Source organism: Osmerus mordax, chromosome 11, assembly GCF_038355195.1.
Source record: "Osmerus mordax isolate fOsmMor3 chromosome 11, fOsmMor3.pri, whole genome shotgun sequence".
Lineage (NCBI taxonomy): Eukaryota > Metazoa > Chordata > Actinopteri > Osmeriformes > Osmeridae > Osmerus > Osmerus mordax.
Genome location: NC_090060.1, coordinates 201,260 through 218,716, shown reverse-complemented (window position 1 = coordinate 218,716; position 17,457 = coordinate 201,260). Strand labels below are relative to the sequence as shown.

The window sequence follows — 17,457 nt, the reverse complement described above, 5'->3', positions numbered from 1 at the left end:
GGCAACTTTTTTCCTTGAAGTTGACAGGGTTCAATCCCCAGCCAATACAGACCGTGGAGAGGTATCTCGTCTCTTGTGACGGTCGAACACATCACAATTAGGCCACGTGTTCCAAACTCTACAGAAGTGTAAACCAGGCTTAGGGCAATTTCTTACTAGTTGGACGTCAGTAGGTGGTGTGGAAAGGTGAACCGTCCCTCGAAATGCTGTGTGATCATGGAGGCTGTTGTGGGCATTGGTGGTATAGTGGCAAGCATAGCTGCCTTCCAAGCAGTTGACCTGGGTTCGATTCCCGGCCAATGCAGAACCTTGAGAGAGATGTGTTTTATCTTGTGACTTTCAACCGCTTCCAGGCATTAAGAATGTCACCTGAGCTCCCGGACGAACGATCAGCATCGAGAAGAGCTCGGGGGAAACAACCTCACAACTGGGTAGCGTGGCCGAGCGGTCCAAGGCGCTGGATTTAGGCTCCAGTCTCTCCGGAGGCGTGGGTTCAAATCCCACCGCTGCCACTTTTGTAGGGTGCTAACGCCGTCACATTGCTTTGAAGTCAGTAAGTGGGTTTGAAAAAGTGAACTGTGGCTCGACATGTGCGATAGTATATGATTTTTTGGGGCATCGTATTTATAGTGGCAACTACAGTGGCAACTTTTTTCCTTGAAGTTGACGGGGTTCAATCCCCAGCCAATACAGACCGTGGAAAGGCATCTCGTCTCTTGTGACGGTCGATAGCATCACGATTAGGCCACGTGTTCCAAACTCCGCAGAAGTATAAACCAGGCTTAGGGCAATTTCTTACTAGTTGGACGTCAGTAGGTGGTGTGGAAAGGTGAACCGTCCCTCGAAATGCTGTGCGATCACGGAGGCTGTTGTGGGCATCGGTGGTTTAGCGGCAAGCATAGCTGCCTTCCAAGCAGATGACCAGGGTTCGATTCCTGGCCAATGCAGAACCTTGAGAGAGATTCAAATCATCTTTATTTCGCCATGTATACAGATACTAGGAATTTGATTTGGTATTCTCCATGCAGGCTATAGCATCACAAATAGAACAACAAGACAAAAAAGAAAAACAATACAAGGACAGATAGTACCAGTATGAGCAAAATAATAAATAAGAATGGAGGTAATGTTAAATAAAGCGCCGTAAAGTTCATTTCTAAGAGCTATTTAGGAGGGCTATTGTTAGATGTGTTTTATCTTGTGACGTTCAACCGCTTCCAGGCATTAAGAATGTCACGTGAGCTCCTCGACGATCGATCAGCTTTGGGAAGAGCCCTGGGGCTAAGACCTGACAAAGTGGTAGCGTGGCCGAGCGGTCCAAGGCGCTGGATTTAGGCTCCAGTCTCTCCGGAGGCGTGGGTTCAAATCCCACCGCTGCCACTTTTGAAGGGTGCTAACGCCGTCACATTGCTTTGAAGTCAGTAAGTGGGTTTGAAAAAGTGAACTGTGGCTCGACATGTGCGATAGTATATGATTTTTTGGGGCATCGTATTTATAGTGGCAACTACAGTGGCAACTTTTTTCCTTGAAGTTGACGGGGTTCAATCCCCAGCCAATACAGACCGTGGAGAGGCATCTCGTCTCTTGTGACGGTCGATAGCATCACGATTAGGCCACGTGTTCCAAACTCCGCAGAAGTATAAACCAGGCTTAGGGCAATTTCTTACTAGTTGGACGTCAGTAGGTGGTGTGGAAAGGTGAACCGTCCCTCGAAATGCTGTGCGATCACGGAGGCTGTTGTGGGCATCGGTGGTTTAGCGGCAAGCATAGCTGCCTTCCAAGCAGATGACCAGGGTTTGATTCCTGGCCAATGCAGAACCTTGAGAGAGATGTGTTTTATCTTGTGACTTTCAACCGCTTCTAGGCATTAAGAATGTCACGTGAGCTCCCGGACCATCGATCAGCTTCGAGAAGAGCTCGGGAGGCAAAGACCTGACAACTGGGTAGTGTGGCCGAGCGGTCCAAGGCGCTGGATTAAGGCTCCAGTCTCTCCGGAGGCGTGGGTTCAAATCCCACCACTGCCACTTTTGTAGGGTGCTAACGCCGTCCCATTGCTTTGAAGTCAGTAAGTGGGTTTGAAAAAGTGAACTGTGGCTCGACATGTGCGATTGTATATGATTTTTTGGGGCATCGTAGTTATAGTGGCAACTACAGTGGCAACTTTTTTCCTTGAAGTTGACGGGGTTCAATCCCCAGCCAATACAGACCGTGGAGAGGTATCTCGTCTCTTGTGACGGTCGAACACATCACAATTAGGCCACGTGTTCCAAACTCCGCAGAAGTGTAAACCAGGCTTAGGGCAATTTCTTACTAGTTGGACGTCAGTAGGTGGTGTGGAAAGGTGAACCGTCCCTCGAAATGCTGTGCGATCACGGAGGCTGTTGTGGGCATCGGTGGTTTAGCGGCAAGCATAGCTGCCTTCCAAGCAGATGACCAGGGTTCAATTCCTGGCCAATGCAGAACCTTGAGAGAGATTCAAATCATCTTTATTTCGCCATGTATACAGATACTAGGAATTTGATTTGGTATTCTCCATGCAGGCTATAGCATCACAAATAGAACAACAAGACAAAAAAGAAAAACAATACAAGGACAGATAGTACCAGTATGAGCAAAATAATAAATAAGAATGGAGGTAATGTTAAATAAAGCGCCGTAAAGTTCATTTCTAAGAGCTATTTAGGAGGGCTATTGTTAGATGTGTTTTATCTTGTGACGTTCAACCGCTTCCAGGCATTAAGAATGTCACGTGAGCTCCTCGACGATCGATCAGCTTTGGGAAGAGCCCTGGGGCTAAGACCTGACAAAGTGGTAGCGTGGCCGAGCGGTCCAAGGCGCTGGATTTAGGCTCCAGTCTCTCCGGAGGCGTGGGTTCAAATCCCACCGCTGCCACTATTGAAGGGTGCTAACGCCGTCACATTGCTTTGAAGTCAGTAAGTGGGTTTGAAAAAGTGAACTGTGGCTCGACATGTGCGATAGTATATGATTTTTTGGGGCATCGTATTTATAGTGGCAACTACAGTGGCAACTTTTTTCCTTGAAGTTGACGGGGTTCAATCCCCAGCCAATACAGACCGTGGAGAGGCATCTCGTCTCTTGTGACGGTCGATAGCATCACGATTAGGCCACGTGTTCCAAACTCCGCAGAAGTATAAACCAGGCTTAGGGCAATTTCTTACTAGTTGGACGTCAGTAGGTGGTGTGGAAAGGTGAACCGTCCCTCGAAATGCTGTGCGATCACGGAGGCTGTTGTGGGCATCGGTGGTTTAGCGGCAAGCATAGCTGCCTTCCAAGCAGATGACCAGGGTTTGATTCCTGGCCAATGCAGAACCTTGAGAGAGATGTGTTTTATCTTGTGACTTTCAACCGCTTCTAGGCATTAAGAATGTCACGTGAGCTCCCGGACCATCGATCAGCTTCGAGAAGAGCTCGGGAGGCAAAGACCTGACAACTGGGTAGTGTGGCCGAGCGGTCCAAGGCGCTGGATTAAGGCTCCAGTCTCTCCGGAGGCGTGGGTTCAAATCCCACCACTGCCACTTTTGTAGGGTGCTAACGCCGTCCCATTGCTTTGAAGTCAGTAAGTGGGTTTGAAAAAGTGAACTGTGGCTCGACATGTGCGATTGTATATGATTTTTTGGGGCATCGTAGTTATAGTGGCAACTACAGTGGCAACTTTTTTCCTTGAAGTTGACGGGGTTCAATCCCCAGCCAATACAGACCGTGGAGAGGTATCTCGTCTCTTGTGACGGTCGAACACATCACAATTAGGCCACGTGTTCCAAACTCCGCAGAAGTGTAAACCAGGCTTAGGGCAATTTCTTACTAGTTGGACGTCAGTAGGTGGTGTGGAAAGGTGAACCGTCCCTCGAAATGCTGTGCGATCACGGAGGCTGTTGTGGGCATCGGTGGTTTAGCGGCAAGCATAGCTGCCTTCCAAGCAGATGACCAGGGTTCAATTCCTGGCCAATGCAGAACCTTGAGAGAGATTCAAATCATCTTTATTTCGCCATGTATACAGATACTAGGAATTTGATTTGGTATTCTCCATGCAGGCTATAGCATCACAAATAGAACAACAAGACAAAAAAGAAAAACAATACAAGGACAGATAGTACCAGTATGAGCAAAATAATAAATAAGAATGGAGGTAATGTTAAATAAAGCGCCGTAAAGTTCATTTCTAAGAGCTATTTAGGAGGGCTATTGTTAGATGTGTTTTATCTTGTGACGTTCAACCGCTTCCAGGCATTAAGAATGTCACGTGAGCTCCTCGACGATCGATCAGCTTTGGGAAGAGCCCTGGGGCTAAGACCTGACAAAGTGGTAGCGTGGCCGAGCGGTCCAAGGCGCTGGATTTAGGCTCCAGTCTCTCCGGAGGCGTGGGTTCAAATCCCACCGCTGCCACTATTGAAGGGTGCTAACGCCGTCACATTGCTTTGAAGTCAGTAAGTGGGTTTGAAAAAGTGAACTGTGGCTCGACATGTGCGATAGTATATGATTTTTTGGGGCATCGTATTTATAGTGGCAACTACAGTGGCAACTTTTTTCCTTGAAGTTGACGGGGTTCAATCCCCAGCCAATACAGACCGTGGAGAGGCATCTCGTCTCTTGTGACGGTCGATAGCATCACGATTAGGCCACGTGTTCCAAACTCCGCAGAAGTATAAACCAGGCTTAGGGCAATTTCTTACTAGTTGGACGTCAGTAGGTGGTGTGGAAAGGTGAACCGTCCCTCGAAATGCTGTGCGATCACGGAGGCTGTTGTGGGCATCGGTGGTTTAGCGGCAAGCATAGCTGCCTTCCAAGCAGATGACCAGGGTTTGATTCCTGGCCAATGCAGAACCTTGAGAGAGATGTGTTTTATCTTGTGACTTTCAACCGCTTCTAGGCATTAAGAATGTCACGTGAGCTCCCGGACCATCGATCAGCTTCGAGAAGAGCTCGGGAGGCAAAGACCTGACAACTGGGTAGTGTGGCCGAGCGGTCCAAGGCGCTGGATTAAGGCTCCAGTCTCTCCGGAGGCGTGGGTTCAAATCCCACCACTGCCACTTTTGTAGGGTGCTAACGCCGTCCCATTGCTTTGAAGTCAGTAAGTGGGTTTGAAAAAGTGAACTGTGGCTCGACATGTGCGATTGTATATGATTTTTTGGGGCATCGTAGTTATAGTGGCAACTACAGTGGCAACTTTTTTCCTTGAAGTTGACGGGGTTCAATCCCCAGCCAATACAGACCGTGGAGAGGTATCTCGTCTCTTGTGACGGTCGAACACATCACAATTAGGCCACGTGTTCCAAACTCCGCAGAAGTGTAAACCAGGCTTAGGGCAATTTCTTACTAGTTGGACGTCAGTAGGTGGTGTGGAAAGGTGAACCGTCCCTCGAAATGCTGTGCGATCACGGAGGCTGTTGTGGGCATCGGTGGTTTAGCGGCAAGCATAGCTGCCTTCCAAGCAGATGACCGGGGTTCAATTCCTGGCCAATGCAGAACCTTGAGAGAGATTCAAATCATCTTTATTTCGCCATGTATACAGATACTAGGAATTTGATTTGGTATTCTCCATGCAGGCTATAGCATCACAAATAGAACAACAAGACAAAAAAGAAAAACAATACAAGGACAGATAGTACCAGTATGAGCAAAATAATAAATAAGAATGGAGGTAATGTTAAATAAAGCGCCGTAAAGTTCATTTCTAAGAGCTATTTAGGAGGGCTATTGTTAGATGTGTTTTATCTTGTGACGTTCAACCGCTTCCAGGCATTAAGAATGTCACGTGAGCTCCTCGACGATCGATCAGCTTTGGGAAGAGCCCTGGGGCTAAGACCTGACAAAGTGGTAGCGTGGCCGAGCGGTCCAAGGCGCTGGATTTAGGCTCCAGTCTCTCCGGAGGCGTGGGTTCAAATCCCACCGCTGCCACTTTTGAAGGGTGCTAACGCCGTCACATTGCTTTGAAGTCAGTAAGTGGGTTTGAAAAAGTGAACTGTGGCTCGACATGTGCGATTGTATATGATTTTTTGGGGCATCGTAGTTATAGTGGCAACTACAGTGGCAACTTTTTTCCTTGAAGTTGACAGGGTTCAATCCCCAGCCAATACAGACCGTGGAGAGGTATCTCGTCTCTTGTGACGGTCGAACACATCACAATTAGGCCACGTGTTCCAAACTCTACAGAAGTGTAAACCAGGCTTAGGGCAATTTCTTACTAGTTGGACGTCAGTAGGTGGTGTGGAAAGGTGAACCGTCCCTCGAAATGCTGTGTGATCATGGAGGCTGTTGTGGGCATTGGTGGTATAGTGGCAAGCATAGCTGCCTTCCAAGCAGTTGACCCGGGTTCGATTCCCGGCCAATGCAGAACCTTGAGAGAGATGTGTTTTATCTTGTGACTTTCAACCGCTTCCAGGCATTAAGAATGTCACCTGAGCTCCCGGACGAACGATCAGCATCGAGAAGAGCTCGGGGGAAACAACCTCACAACTGGGTAGCGTGGCCGAGCGGTCCAAGGCGCTGGATTTAGGCTCCAGTCTCTCCGGAGGCGTGGGTTCAAATCCCACCGCTGCCACTTTTGTAGGGTGCTAACGCCGTCACATTGCTTTGAAGTCAGTAAGTGGGTTTGAAAAAGTGAACTGTGGCTCGACATGTGCGATAGTATATGATTTTTTGGGGCATCGTATTTATAGTGGCAACTACAGTGGCAACTTTTTTCCTTGAAGTTGACGGGGTTCAATCCCCAGCCAATACAGACCGTGGAAAGGCATCTCGTCTCTTGTGACGGTCGATAGCATCACGATTAGGCCACGTGTTCCAAACTCCGCAGAAGTATAAACCAGGCTTAGGGCAATTTCTTACTAGTTGGACGTCAGTAGGTGGTGTGGAAAGGTGAACCGTCCCTCGAAATGCTGTGCGATCACGGAGGCTGTTGTGGGCATCGGTGGTTTAGCGGCAAGCATAGCTGCCTTCCAAGCAGATGACCAGGGTTCGATTCCTGGCCAATGCAGAACCTTGAGAGAGATTCAAATCATCTTTATTTCGCCATGTATACAGATACTAGGAATTTGATTTGGTATTCTCCATGCAGGCTATAGCATCACAAATAGAACAACAAGACAAAAAAGAAAAACAATACAAGGACAGATAGTACCAGTATGAGCAAAATAATAAATAAGAATGGAGGTAATGTTAAATAAAGCGCCGTAAAGTTCATTTCTAAGAGCTATTTAGGAGGGCTATTGTTAGATGTGTTTTATCTTGTGACGTTCAACCGCTTCCAGGCATTAAGAATGTCACGTGAGCTCCTCGACGATCGATCAGCTTTGGGAAGAGCCCTGGGGCTAAGACCTGACAAAGTGGTAGCGTGGCCGAGCGGTCCAAGGCGCTGGATTTAGGCTCCAGTCTCTCCGGAGGCGTGGGTTCAAATCCCACCGCTGCCACTTTTGTAGGGTGCTAACGCCGTCACATTGCTTTGAAGTCAGTAAGTGGGTTTGAAAAAGTGAACTGTGGCTCGACATGTGCGATAGTATATGATTTTTTGGGGCATCGTATTTATAGTGGCAACTACAGTGGCAACTTTTTTCCTTGAAGTTGACGGGGTTCAATCCCCAGCCAATACAGACCGTGGAAAGGCATCTCGTCTCTTGTGACGGTCGATAGCATCACGATTAGGCCACGTGTTCCAAACTCCGCAGAAGTATAAACCAGGCTTAGGGCAATTTCTTACTAGTTGGACGTCAGTAGGTGGTGTGGAAAGGTGAACCGTCCCTCGAAATGCTGTGCGATCACGGAGGCTGTTGTGGGCATCGGTGGTTTAGCGGCAAGCATAGCTGCCTTCCAAGCAGATGACCAGGGTTCGATTCCTGGCCAATGCAGAACCTTGAGAGAGATTCAAATCATCTTTATTTCGCCATGTATACAGATACTAGGAATTTGATTTGGTATTCTCCATGCAGGCTATAGCATCACAAATAGAACAACAAGACAAAAAAGAAAAACAATACAAGGACAGATAGTACCAGTATGAGCAAAATAATAAATAAGAATGGAGGTAATGTTAAATAAAGCGCCGTAAAGTTCATTTCTAAGAGCTATTTAGGAGGGCTATTGTTAGATGTGTTTTATCTTGTGACGTTCAACCGCTTCCAGGCATTAAGAATGTCACGTGAGCTCCTCGACGATCGATCAGCTTTGGGAAGAGCCCTGGGGCTAAGACCTGACAAAGTGGTAGCGTGGCCGAGCGGTCCAAGGCGCTGGATTTAGGCTCCAGTCTCTCCGGAGGCGTGGGTTCAAATCCCACCGCTGCCACTTTTGAAGGGTGCTAACGCCGTCACATTGCTTTGAAGTCAGTAAGTGGGTTTGAAAAAGTGAACTGTGGCTCGACATGTGCGATAGTATATGATTTTTTGGGGCATCGTATTTATAGTGGCAACTACAGTGGCAACTTTTTTCCTTGAAGTTGACGGGGTTCAATCCCCAGCCAATACAGACCGTGGAGAGGCATCTCGTCTCTTGTGACGGTCGATAGCATCACGATTAGGCCACGTGTTCCAAACTCCGCAGAAGTATAAACCAGGCTTAGGGCAATTTCTTACTAGTTGGACGTCAGTAGGTGGTGTGGAAAGGTGAACCGTCCCTCGAAATGCTGTGCGATCACGGAGGCTGTTGTGGGCATCGGTGGTTTAGCGGCAAGCATAGCTGCCTTCCAAGCAGATGACCAGGGTTTGATTCCTGGCCAATGCAGAACCTTGAGAGAGATGTGTTTTATCTTGTGACTTTCAACCGCTTCTAGGCATTAAGAATGTCACGTGAGCTCCCGGACCATCGATCAGCTTCGAGAAGAGCTCGGGAGGCAAAGACCTGACAACTGGGTAGTGTGGCCGAGCGGTCCAAGGCGCTGGATTAAGGCTCCAGTCTCTCCGGAGGCGTGGGTTCAAATCCCACCACTGCCACTTTTGTAGGGTGCTAACGCCGTCCCATTGCTTTGAAGTCAGTAAGTGGGTTTGAAAAAGTGAACTGTGGCTCGACATGTGCGATTGTATATGATTTTTTGGGGCATCGTAGTTATAGTGGCAACTACAGTGGCAACTTTTTTCCTTGAAGTTGACGGGGTTCAATCCCCAGCCAATACAGACCGTGGAGAGGTATCTCGTCTCTTGTGACGGTCGAACACATCACAATTAGGCCACGTGTTCCAAACTCCGCAGAAGTGTAAACCAGGCTTAGGGCAATTTCTTACTAGTTGGACGTCAGTAGGTGGTGTGGAAAGGTGAACCGTCCCTCGAAATGCTGTGCGATCACGGAGGCTGTTGTGGGCATCGGTGGTTTAGCGGCAAGCATAGCTGCCTTCCAAGCAGATGACCAGGGTTCAATTCCTGGCCAATGCAGAACCTTGAGAGAGATTCAAATCATCTTTATTTCGCCATGTATACAGATACTAGGAATTTGATTTGGTATTCTCCATGCAGGCTATAGCATCACAAATAGAACAACAAGACAAAAAAGAAAAACAATACAAGGACAGATAGTACCAGTATGAGCAAAATAATAAATAAGAATGGAGGTAATGTTAAATAAAGCGCCGTAAAGTTCATTTCTAAGAGCTATTTAGGAGGGCTATTGTTAGATGTGTTTTATCTTGTGACGTTCAACCGCTTCCAGGCATTAAGAATGTCACGTGAGCTCCTCGACGATCGATCAGCTTTGGGAAGAGCCCTGGGGCTAAGACCTGACAAAGTGGTAGCGTGGCCGAGCGGTCCAAGGCGCTGGATTTAGGCTCCAGTCTCTCCGGAGGCGTGGGTTCAAATCCCACCGCTGCCACTTTTGAAGGGTGCTAACGCCGTCACATTGCTTTGAAGTCAGTAAGTGGGTTTGAAAAAGTGAACTGTGGCTCGACATGTGCGATTGTATATGATTTTTTGGGGCATCGTAGTTATAGTGGCAACTACAGTGGCAACTTTTTTCCTTGAAGTTGACAGGGTTCAATCCCCAGCCAATACAGACCGTGGAGAGGTATCTCGTCTCTTGTGACGGTCGAACACATCACAATTAGGCCACGTGTTCCAAACTCTACAGAAGTGTAAACCAGGCTTAGGGCAATTTCTTACTAGTTGGACGTCAGTAGGTGGTGTGGAAAGGTGAACCGTCCCTCGAAATGCTGTGTGATCATGGAGGCTGTTGTGGGCATTGGTGGTATAGTGGCAAGCATAGCTGCCTTCCAAGCAGTTGACCCGGGTTCGATTCCCGGCCAATGCAGAACCTTGAGAGAGATGTGTTTTATCTTGTGACTTTCAACCGCTTCCAGGCATTAAGAATGTCACCTGAGCTCCCGGACGAACGATCAGCATCGAGAAGAGCTCGGGGGAAACAACCTCACAACTGGGTAGCGTGGCCGAGCGGTCCAAGGCGCTGGATTTAGGCTCCAGTCTCTCCGGAGGCGTGGGTTCAAATCCCACCGCTGCCACTTTTGAAGGGTGCTAACGCCGTCACATTGCTTTGAAGTCAGTAAGTGGGTTTGAAAAAGTGAACTGTGGCTCGACATGTGCGATTGTATATGATTTTTTGGGGCATCGTAGTTATAGTGGCAACTACAGTGGCAACTTTTTTCCTTGAAGTTGACAGGGTTCAATCCCCAGCCAATACAGACCGTGGAGAGGTATCTCGTCTCTTGTGACGGTCGAACACATCACAATTAGGCCACGTGTTCCAAACTCTACAGAAGTGTAAACCAGGCTTAGGGCAATTTCTTACTAGTTGGACGTCAGTAGGTGGTGTGGAAAGGTGAACCGTCCCTCGAAATGCTGTGTGATCATGGAGGCTGTTGTGGGCATTGGTGGTATAGTGGCAAGCATAGCTGCCTTCCAAGCAGTTGACCCGGGTTCGATTCCCGGCCAATGCAGAACCTTGAGAGAGATGTGTTTTATCTTGTGACTTTCAACCGCTTCCAGGCATTAAGAATGTCACCTGAGCTCCCGGACGAACGATCAGCATCGAGAAGAGCTCGGGGGAAACAACCTCACAACTGGGTAGCGTGGCCGAGCGGTCCAAGGCGCTGGATTTAGGCTCCAGTCTCTCCGGAGGCGTGGGTTCAAATCCCACCGCTGCCACTTTTGTAGGGTGCTAACGCCGTCACATTGCTTTGAAGTCAGTAAGTGGGTTTGAAAAAGTGAACTGTGGCTCGACATGTGCGATAGTATATGATTTTTTGGGGCATCGTATTTATAGTGGCAACTACAGTGGCAACTTTTTTCCTTGAAGTTGACGGGGTTCAATCCCCAGCCAATACAGACCGTGGAAAGGCATCTCGTCTCTTGTGACGGTCGATAGCATCACGATTAGGCCACGTGTTCCAAACTCCGCAGAAGTATAAACCAGGCTTAGGGCAATTTCTTACTAGTTGGACGTCAGTAGGTGGTGTGGAAAGGTGAACCGTCCCTCGAAATGCTGTGCGATCACGGAGGCTGTTGTGGGCATCGGTGGTTTAGCGGCAAGCATAGCTGCCTTCCAAGCAGATGACCAGGGTTCGATTCCTGGCCAATGCAGAACCTTGAGAGAGATTCAAATCATCTTTATTTCGCCATGTATACAGATACTAGGAATTTGATTTGGTATTCTCCATGCAGGCTATAGCATCACAAATAGAACAACAAGACAAAAAAGAAAAACAATACAAGGACAGATAGTACCAGTATGAGCAAAATAATAAATAAGAATGGAGGTAATGTTAAATAAAGCGCCGTAAAGTTCATTTCTAAGAGCTATTTAGGAGGGCTATTGTTAGATGTGTTTTATCTTGTGACGTTCAACCGCTTCCAGGCATTAAGAATGTCACGTGAGCTCCTCGACGATCGATCAGCTTTGGGAAGAGCCCTGGGGCTAAGACCTGACAAAGTGGTAGCGTGGCCGAGCGGTCCAAGGCGCTGGATTTAGGCTCCAGTCTCTCCGGAGGCGTGGGTTCAAATCCCACCGCTGCCACTATTGAAGGGTGCTAACGCCGTCACATTGCTTTGAAGTCAGTAAGTGGGTTTGAAAAAGTGAACTGTGGCTCGACATGTGCGATAGTATATGATTTTTTGGGGCATCGTATTTATAGTGGCAACTACAGTGGCAACTTTTTTCCTTGAAGTTGACGGGGTTCAATCCCCAGCCAATACAGACCGTGGAGAGGCATCTCGTCTCTTGTGACGGTCGATAGCATCACGATTAGGCCACGTGTTCCAAACTCCGCAGAAGTATAAACCAGGCTTAGGGCAATTTCTTACTAGTTGGACGTCAGTAGGTGGTGTGGAAAGGTGAACCGTCCCTCGAAATGCTGTGCGATCACGGAGGCTGTTGTGGGCATCGGTGGTTTAGCGGCAAGCATAGCTGCCTTCCAAGCAGATGACCAGGGTTTGATTCCTGGCCAATGCAGAACCTTGAGAGAGATGTGTTTTATCTTGTGACTTTCAACCGCTTCTAGGCATTAAGAATGTCACGTGAGCTCCCGGACCATCGATCAGCTTCGAGAAGAGCTCGGGAGGCAAAGACCTGACAACTGGGTAGTGTGGCCGAGCGGTCCAAGGCGCTGGATTAAGGCTCCAGTCTCTCCGGAGGCGTGGGTTCAAATCCCACCACTGCCACTTTTGTAGGGTGCTAACGCCGTCCCATTGCTTTGAAGTCAGTAAGTGGGTTTGAAAAAGTGAACTGTGGCTCGACATGTGCGATTGTATATGATTTTTTGGGGCATCGTAGTTATAGTGGCAACTACAGTGGCAACTTTTTTCCTTGAAGTTGACGGGGTTCAATCCCCAGCCAATACAGACCGTGGAGAGGTATCTCGTCTCTTGTGACGGTCGAACACATCACAATTAGGCCACGTGTTCCAAACTCCGCAGAAGTGTAAACCAGGCTTAGGGCAATTTCTTACTAGTTGGACGTCAGTAGGTGGTGTGGAAAGGTGAACCGTCCCTCGAAATGCTGTGCGATCACGGAGGCTGTTGTGGGCATCGGTGGTTTAGCGGCAAGCATAGCTGCCTTCCAAGCAGATGACCAGGGTTCAATTCCTGGCCAATGCAGAACCTTGAGAGAGATTCAAATCATCTTTATTTCGCCATGTATACAGATACTAGGAATTTGATTTGGTATTCTCCATGCAGGCTATAGCATCACAAATAGAACAACAAGACAAAAAAGAAAAACAATACAAGGACAGATAGTACCAGTATGAGCAAAATAATAAATAAGAATGGAGGTAATGTTAAATAAAGCGCCGTAAAGTTCATTTCTAAGAGCTATTTAGGAGGGCTATTGTTAGATGTGTTTTATCTTGTGACGTTCAACCGCTTCCAGGCATTAAGAATGTCACGTGAGCTCCTCGACGATCGATCAGCTTTGGGAAGAGCCCTGGGGCTAAGACCTGACAAAGTGGTAGCGTGGCCGAGCGGTCCAAGGCGCTGGATTTAGGCTCCAGTCTCTCCGGAGGCGTGGGTTCAAATCCCACCGCTGCCACTTTTGAAGGGTGCTAACGCCGTCACATTGCTTTGAAGTCAGTAAGTGGGTTTGAAAAAGTGAACTGTGGCTCGACATGTGCGATTGTATATGATTTTTTGGGGCATCGTAGTTATAGTGGCAACTACAGTGGCAACTTTTTTCCTTGAAGTTGACAGGGTTCAATCCCCAGCCAATACAGACCGTGGAGAGGTATCTCGTCTCTTGTGACGGTCGAACACATCACAATTAGGCCACGTGTTCCAAACTCTACAGAAGTGTAAACCAGGCTTAGGGCAATTTCTTACTAGTTGGACGTCAGTAGGTGGTGTGGAAAGGTGAACCGTCCCTCGAAATGCTGTGTGATCATGGAGGCTGTTGTGGGCATTGGTGGTATAGTGGCAAGCATAGCTGCCTTCCAAGCAGTTGACCCGGGTTCGATTCCCGGCCAATGCAGAACCTTGAGAGAGATGTGTTTTATCTTGTGACTTTCAACCGCTTCCAGGCATTAAGAATGTCACCTGAGCTCCCGGACGAACGATCAGCATCGAGAAGAGCTCGGGGGAAACAACCTCACAACTGGGTAGCGTGGCCGAGCGGTCCAAGGCGCTGGATTTAGGCTCCAGTCTCTCCGGAGGCGTGGGTTCAAATCCCACCGCTGCCACTTTTGTAGGGTGCTAACGCCGTCACATTGCTTTGAAGTCAGTAAGTGGGTTTGAAAAAGTGAACTGTGGCTCGACATGTGCGATAGTATATGATTTTTTGGGGCATCGTATTTATAGTGGCAACTACAGTGGCAACTTTTTTCCTTGAAGTTGACGGGGTTCAATCCCCAGCCAATACAGACCGTGGAAAGGCATCTCGTCTCTTGTGACGGTCGATAGCATCACGATTAGGCCACGTGTTCCAAACTCCGCAGAAGTATAAACCAGGCTTAGGGCAATTTCTTACTAGTTGGACGTCAGTAGGTGGTGTGGAAAGGTGAACCGTCCCTCGAAATGCTGTGCGATCACGGAGGCTGTTGTGGGCATCGGTGGTTTAGCGGCAAGCATAGCTGCCTTCCAAGCAGATGACCAGGGTTCGATTCCTGGCCAATGCAGAACCTTGAGAGAGATTCAAATCATCTTTATTTCGCCATGTATACAGATACTAGGAATTTGATTTGGTATTCTCCATGCAGGCTATAGCATCACAAATAGAACAACAAGACAAAAAAGAAAAACAATACAAGGACAGATAGTACCAGTATGAGCAAAATAATAAATAAGAATGGAGGTAATGTTAAATAAAGCGCCGTAAAGTTCATTTCTAAGAGCTATTTAGGAGGGCTATTGTTAGATGTGTTTTATCTTGTGACGTTCAACCGCTTCCAGGCATTAAGAATGTCACGTGAGCTCCTCGACGATCGATCAGCTTTGGGAAGAGCCCTGGGGCTAAGACCTGACAAAGTGGTAGCGTGGCCGAGCGGTCCAAGGCGCTGGATTTAGGCTCCAGTCTCTCCGGAGGCGTGGGTTCAAATCCCACCGCTGCCACTTTTGTAGGGTGCTAACGCCGTCACATTGCTTTGAAGTCAGTAAGTGGGTTTGAAAAAGTGAACTGTGGCTCGACATGTGCGATAGTATATGATTTTTTGGGGCATCGTATTTATAGTGGCAACTACAGTGGCAACTTTTTTCCTTGAAGTTGACGGGGTTCAATCCCCAGCCAATACAGACCGTGGAAAGGCATCTCGTCTCTTGTGACGGTCGATAGCATCACGATTAGGCCACGTGTTCCAAACTCCGCAGAAGTATAAACCAGGCTTAGGGCAATTTCTTACTAGTTGGACGTCAGTAGGTGGTGTGGAAAGGTGAACCGTCCCTCGAAATGCTGTGCGATCACGGAGGCTGTTGTGGGCATCGGTGGTTTAGCGGCAAGCATAGCTGCCTTCCAAGCAGATGACCAGGGTTCGATTCCTGGCCAATGCAGAACCTTGAGAGAGATTCAAATCATCTTTATTTCGCCATGTATACAGATACTAGGAATTTGATTTGGTATTCTCCATGCAGGCTATAGCATCACAAATAGAACAACAAGACAAAAAAGAAAAACAATACAAGGACAGATAGTACCAGTATGAGCAAAATAATAAATAAGAATGGAGGTAATGTTAAATAAAGCGCCGTAAAGTTCATTTCTAAGAGCTATTTAGGAGGGCTATTGTTAGATGTGTTTTATCTTGTGACGTTCAACCGCTTCCAGGCATTAAGAATGTCACGTGAGCTCCTCGACGATCGATCAGCTTTGGGAAGAGCCCTGGGGCTAAGACCTGACAAAGTGGTAGCGTGGCCGAGCGGTCCAAGGCGCTGGATTTAGGCTCCAGTCTCTCCGGAGGCGTGGGTTCAAATCCCACCGCTGCCACTTTTGAAGGGTGCTAACGCCGTCACATTGCTTTGAAGTCAGTAAGTGGGTTTGAAAAAGTGAACTGTGGCTCGACATGTGCGATAGTATATGATTTTTTGGGGCATCGTATTTATAGTGGCAACTACAGTGGCAACTTTTTTCCTTGAAGTTGACGGGGTTCAATCCCCAGCCAATACAGACCGTGGAGAGGCATCTCGTCTCTTGTGACGGTCGATAGCATCACGATTAGGCCACGTGTTCCAAACTCCGCAGAAGTATAAACCAGGCTTAGGGCAATTTCTTACTAGTTGGACGTCAGTAGGTGGTGTGGAAAGGTGAACCGTCCCTCGAAATGCTGTGCGATCACGGAGGCTGTTGTGGGCATCGGTGGTTTAGCGGCAAGCATAGCTGCCTTCCAAGCAGATGACCAGGGTTTGATTCCTGGCCAATGCAGAACCTTGAGAGAGATGTGTTTTATCTTGTGACTTTCAACCGCTTCTAGGCATTAAGAATGTCACGTGAGCTCCCGGACCATCGATCAGCTTCGAGAAGAGCTCGGGAGGCAAAGACCTGACAACTGGGTAGTGTGGCCGAGCGGTCCAAGGCGCTGGATTAAGGCTCCAGTCTCTCCGGAGGCGTGGGTTCAAATCCCACCACTGCCACTTTTGTAGGGTGCTAACGCCGTCCCATTGCTTTGAAGTCAGTAAGTGGGTTTGAAAAAGTGAACTGTGGCTCGACATGTGCGATTGTATATGATTTTTTGGGGCATCGTAGTTATAGTGGCAACTACAGTGGCAACTTTTTTCCTTGAAGTTGACGGGGTTCAATCCCCAGCCAATACAGACCGTGGAGAGGTATCTCGTCTCTTGTGACGGTCGAACACATCACAATTAGGCCACGTGTTCCAAACTCCGCAGAAGTGTAAACCAGGCTTAGGGCAATTTCTTACTAGTTGGACGTCAGTAGGTGGTGTGGAAAGGTGAACCGTCCCTCGAAATGCTGTGCGATCACGGAGGCTGTTGTGGGCATCGGTGGTTTAGCGGCAAGCATAGCTGCCTTCCAAGCAGATGACCAGGGTTCAATTCCTGGCCAATGCAGAACCTTGAGAGAGATTCAAATCATCTTTATTTCGCCATGTATACAGATACTAGGAATTTGATTTGGTATTCTCCATGCAGGCTATAGCATCACAAATAGAACAACAAGACAAAAAAGAAAAACAATACAAGGACAGATAGTACCAGTATGAGCAAAATAATAAATAAGAATGGAGGTAATGTTAAATAAAGCGCCGTAAAGTTCATTTCTAAGAGCTATTTAGGAGGGCTATTGTTAGATGTGTTTTATCTTGTGACGTTCAACCGCTTCCAGGCATTAAGAATGTCACGTGAGCTCCTCGACGATCGATCAGCTTTGGGAAGAGCCCTGGGGCTAAGACCTGACAAAGTGGTAGCGTGGCCGAGCGGTCCAAGGCGCTGGATTTAGGCTCCAGTCTCTCCGGAGGCGTGGGTTCAAATCCCACCGCTGCCACTTTTGAAGGGTGCTAACGCCGTCACATTGCTTTGAAGTCAGTAAGTGGGTTTGAAAAAGTGAACTGTGGCTCGACATGTGCGATTGTATATG

General features: G+C 48.0%; 28 non-coding genes across 28 annotated transcripts; all 28 read left to right on the top strand.

Moving 5' to 3' along the window:
• Positions 1-232: 232 nt before the first annotated feature.
• On the top strand, positions 233-304 carry trnag-ucc (transfer RNA glycine (anticodon UCC)). Its single transcript has one exon. It is a non-coding gene; the product is annotated as a tRNA-Gly (tRNA).
• A 126-nt stretch (positions 305-430) lies between these two features.
• On the top strand, positions 431-512 carry trnal-uag (transfer RNA leucine (anticodon UAG)). The gene has a single exon. It is a non-coding gene; the product is annotated as a tRNA-Leu (tRNA).
• Positions 513-1,298: 786 nt separating this feature from the next.
• On the top strand, positions 1,299-1,380 carry trnal-uag (transfer RNA leucine (anticodon UAG)). Its single transcript has one exon. It is a non-coding gene; the product is annotated as a tRNA-Leu (tRNA).
• A 562-nt stretch (positions 1,381-1,942) lies between these two features.
• trnal-aag (transfer RNA leucine (anticodon AAG)) lies at positions 1,943-2,024 on the top strand. The gene has a single exon. It is a non-coding gene; the product is annotated as a tRNA-Leu (tRNA).
• A 786-nt stretch (positions 2,025-2,810) lies between these two features.
• Positions 2,811-2,892, top strand: trnal-uag (transfer RNA leucine (anticodon UAG)). The gene has a single exon. It is a non-coding gene; the product is annotated as a tRNA-Leu (tRNA).
• A 562-nt stretch (positions 2,893-3,454) lies between these two features.
• On the top strand, positions 3,455-3,536 carry trnal-aag (transfer RNA leucine (anticodon AAG)). Its single transcript has one exon. It is a non-coding gene; the product is annotated as a tRNA-Leu (tRNA).
• A 786-nt stretch (positions 3,537-4,322) lies between these two features.
• trnal-uag (transfer RNA leucine (anticodon UAG)) lies at positions 4,323-4,404 on the top strand. Its single transcript has one exon. It is a non-coding gene; the product is annotated as a tRNA-Leu (tRNA).
• Positions 4,405-4,966: 562 nt separating this feature from the next.
• On the top strand, positions 4,967-5,048 carry trnal-aag (transfer RNA leucine (anticodon AAG)). The gene has a single exon. It is a non-coding gene; the product is annotated as a tRNA-Leu (tRNA).
• Positions 5,049-5,834: 786 nt separating this feature from the next.
• trnal-uag (transfer RNA leucine (anticodon UAG)) lies at positions 5,835-5,916 on the top strand. The gene has a single exon. It is a non-coding gene; the product is annotated as a tRNA-Leu (tRNA).
• Positions 5,917-6,279: 363 nt separating this feature from the next.
• Positions 6,280-6,351, top strand: trnag-ucc (transfer RNA glycine (anticodon UCC)). Its single transcript has one exon. It is a non-coding gene; the product is annotated as a tRNA-Gly (tRNA).
• A 126-nt stretch (positions 6,352-6,477) lies between these two features.
• On the top strand, positions 6,478-6,559 carry trnal-uag (transfer RNA leucine (anticodon UAG)). Its single transcript has one exon. It is a non-coding gene; the product is annotated as a tRNA-Leu (tRNA).
• Positions 6,560-7,345: 786 nt separating this feature from the next.
• Positions 7,346-7,427, top strand: trnal-uag (transfer RNA leucine (anticodon UAG)). Its single transcript has one exon. It is a non-coding gene; the product is annotated as a tRNA-Leu (tRNA).
• Positions 7,428-8,213: 786 nt separating this feature from the next.
• trnal-uag (transfer RNA leucine (anticodon UAG)) lies at positions 8,214-8,295 on the top strand. The gene has a single exon. It is a non-coding gene; the product is annotated as a tRNA-Leu (tRNA).
• Positions 8,296-8,857: 562 nt separating this feature from the next.
• On the top strand, positions 8,858-8,939 carry trnal-aag (transfer RNA leucine (anticodon AAG)). Its single transcript has one exon. It is a non-coding gene; the product is annotated as a tRNA-Leu (tRNA).
• Positions 8,940-9,725: 786 nt separating this feature from the next.
• Positions 9,726-9,807, top strand: trnal-uag (transfer RNA leucine (anticodon UAG)). Its single transcript has one exon. It is a non-coding gene; the product is annotated as a tRNA-Leu (tRNA).
• Positions 9,808-10,170: 363 nt separating this feature from the next.
• trnag-ucc (transfer RNA glycine (anticodon UCC)) lies at positions 10,171-10,242 on the top strand. Its single transcript has one exon. It is a non-coding gene; the product is annotated as a tRNA-Gly (tRNA).
• Positions 10,243-10,368: 126 nt separating this feature from the next.
• trnal-uag (transfer RNA leucine (anticodon UAG)) lies at positions 10,369-10,450 on the top strand. The gene has a single exon. It is a non-coding gene; the product is annotated as a tRNA-Leu (tRNA).
• Positions 10,451-10,813: 363 nt separating this feature from the next.
• On the top strand, positions 10,814-10,885 carry trnag-ucc (transfer RNA glycine (anticodon UCC)). Its single transcript has one exon. It is a non-coding gene; the product is annotated as a tRNA-Gly (tRNA).
• A 126-nt stretch (positions 10,886-11,011) lies between these two features.
• On the top strand, positions 11,012-11,093 carry trnal-uag (transfer RNA leucine (anticodon UAG)). The gene has a single exon. It is a non-coding gene; the product is annotated as a tRNA-Leu (tRNA).
• A 786-nt stretch (positions 11,094-11,879) lies between these two features.
• On the top strand, positions 11,880-11,961 carry trnal-uag (transfer RNA leucine (anticodon UAG)). The gene has a single exon. It is a non-coding gene; the product is annotated as a tRNA-Leu (tRNA).
• A 562-nt stretch (positions 11,962-12,523) lies between these two features.
• trnal-aag (transfer RNA leucine (anticodon AAG)) lies at positions 12,524-12,605 on the top strand. Its single transcript has one exon. It is a non-coding gene; the product is annotated as a tRNA-Leu (tRNA).
• Positions 12,606-13,391: 786 nt separating this feature from the next.
• On the top strand, positions 13,392-13,473 carry trnal-uag (transfer RNA leucine (anticodon UAG)). The gene has a single exon. It is a non-coding gene; the product is annotated as a tRNA-Leu (tRNA).
• A 363-nt stretch (positions 13,474-13,836) lies between these two features.
• trnag-ucc (transfer RNA glycine (anticodon UCC)) lies at positions 13,837-13,908 on the top strand. The gene has a single exon. It is a non-coding gene; the product is annotated as a tRNA-Gly (tRNA).
• Positions 13,909-14,034: 126 nt separating this feature from the next.
• trnal-uag (transfer RNA leucine (anticodon UAG)) lies at positions 14,035-14,116 on the top strand. The gene has a single exon. It is a non-coding gene; the product is annotated as a tRNA-Leu (tRNA).
• A 786-nt stretch (positions 14,117-14,902) lies between these two features.
• Positions 14,903-14,984, top strand: trnal-uag (transfer RNA leucine (anticodon UAG)). The gene has a single exon. It is a non-coding gene; the product is annotated as a tRNA-Leu (tRNA).
• Positions 14,985-15,770: 786 nt separating this feature from the next.
• On the top strand, positions 15,771-15,852 carry trnal-uag (transfer RNA leucine (anticodon UAG)). Its single transcript has one exon. It is a non-coding gene; the product is annotated as a tRNA-Leu (tRNA).
• Positions 15,853-16,414: 562 nt separating this feature from the next.
• Positions 16,415-16,496, top strand: trnal-aag (transfer RNA leucine (anticodon AAG)). The gene has a single exon. It is a non-coding gene; the product is annotated as a tRNA-Leu (tRNA).
• A 786-nt stretch (positions 16,497-17,282) lies between these two features.
• Positions 17,283-17,364, top strand: trnal-uag (transfer RNA leucine (anticodon UAG)). The gene has a single exon. It is a non-coding gene; the product is annotated as a tRNA-Leu (tRNA).
• The last annotated feature ends 93 nt before the right edge of the window (positions 17,365-17,457 follow it).